The sequence below is a fragment of the Mesitornis unicolor genome, unplaced genomic scaffold (genome assembly GCF_000695765.1).
Source record: "Mesitornis unicolor isolate BGI_N332 unplaced genomic scaffold, ASM69576v1 scaffold1934, whole genome shotgun sequence".
In the NCBI taxonomy this organism is placed as follows: domain Eukaryota; kingdom Metazoa; phylum Chordata; class Aves; order Mesitornithiformes; family Mesitornithidae; genus Mesitornis; species Mesitornis unicolor.
The window spans coordinates 80,814-82,848 of record NW_010179231.1 but is presented as its reverse complement, the minus strand read 5'-3'; positions in this window follow the sequence as shown (position 1 = coordinate 82,848).

Sequence of the window (2,035 nt, the reverse complement as noted above, 5' to 3'; positions counted from 1 at the left end):
CTGATGACACAAAGCAGTCACATTAGCAAGCGCAGCTGTGATTTAGTCAAGCGAACGCTCCATTAGGTTGTCCCTATTTCCCAACCATCTCTTCCAGACACACTGGTAACTGCCCTACAGCGGACAGGGAGAGCAAAATACTCTCAGGGGCAACTGTACTGGAAAATATGAGACCTCTTACTCAGCTGCAGTGATTGTAAACAAGAGATAGGAGACGTCACTCCAGCAAAATTCAACTGATGTAGGAAACAGTGGAGTTGGATCCAATCCAGGGTGCCTTACAGTCAATAATGCAAGCTTTTTTTTATTATTACATCAATGTTTTTGTCTCATACAACTGTTACTAGCCCATGACAAGTTAATTATTATTATTTAAGAAAATTAAGAGCAATAAGCAAAGCAGAGGTCCATCCTAAGAGAACGGGATGTACTGTGCTAAACTTCCTGCATGCAGGGCACGGGGAGGGGAAAGAAAAAAAAAAAAAGAAAGATGATTTCCAGCTAATTGTTTATGTCCTAGTCTTTGGCAGCTGTGCCAGTAAAAGCACTGAATAATGATCCTAAAAGGACCAAAACAAGAGAAATTACATGTTCAGCAGTTCTTTGTTATTTGAAATCCAGTAGTGTATTTTATTTGCTTTTCAGCTGTACTTTGGTGTGGCCTTTCTAAAGGAAATAACCCTGAGAATAAAATATCTGGCCGAGAAACAGCAGGCCTGCCAAGTCTGATCCACAGGTGATGTGTACTTGGCTAGCAATCAAACTTAGGCTAAATTAAAGACAATTAAAGCAGACAAAACTGCCCATCTGCTTGTATAGATAATATAGACAGAGTGTAAAAAGGTGCTAATAATCTCAAAGGGGAAAACCTTACACTACATGCTGAAGACCAAATGTCCAGCAAAAACCTCTGCTGTACAAAAAAAGTCAAAGCAAGAAGTCTGTACAAAGGAAATCTAGCACAACACTAATATGAAGAACTCCCTCATGTTTTCATGTTTAGTAGCAATAAAAAATAGACAAATTGTTCAGATCCACTGTGAACTACAGAATTTGATCCTCAAACCTAGCATCTTTCCCATTTTAACTGTAGTAGCTAAAGGGACAGCTAGGAAATACCTAGAAATATAAATCAACCTGAGACTGGAGTGTGCACTGAAATAATGTGTGAGAGCATCTTCCAAGTCCTATACATGTGGTGCACATAAATACAAGTCCATAAAAAGAAGCTATGTATCAAGAAGGAGGGATATGAATAATAAAACACCGTAACCACTTAACTATGACATTTTACATAACAAAGATTCAATCTGTCAAAAATATAGCACAGTTAAAACCAATTTTTTTATTACTAGGTGTCACCCACGTGCAAACCAACTCATTACTCTCCACATTAGTCAATAATTAGATAGCTGCATTCAGTAACAGCAAATGAGACACTCAAATTTCTTGCTTTGACTCAAATCCATGGAGCTAGCCTCTGTGTCTGCATTGTACTCTACAGCTAAACCTCTAACAGTTTTCTTCTGTCCACAATTAATCCTTGTGTCCCATGCTGTGTGTTCATACTCCCTGTTTTGCTCTGCACCCATAATGCACTGGTTCAGGAAATCGAAGCAAAAGTGCATTCATTTTCTTGCAGGTGTTGTATGTCTCTGCTGAGTGAGATGCCTGGACTGGTCCACAGTGGGACCAGCTCAGTGCTAGCGCTGGAACAAGGGAAGCAGCTGAACACATGGCACAGCAGCAACAAGCAGGGAAACAGGACTGCCTTTTTCAGCAGTAGCCTATGGTTATGTCTCCTTAGCACTATCCTAAAGCTTTATCTTCAGTTTCATAACTATTTCAAATGAGTGGGTTGTGGGGTTTTGTGGGTTGATGCCAAAAGCAGTCGACCCACCCTTGTTCTCTTGGCTGTTCATACCTTTGCTTACCTCTTCCCTCCTACCAGCACTAGCATTCAGGCAGCCATGCAACGAGCCACATTTGGAAGCTCACTCTTGGGTTTGGTTGTTTTTTTCTTCTGTCAGATATA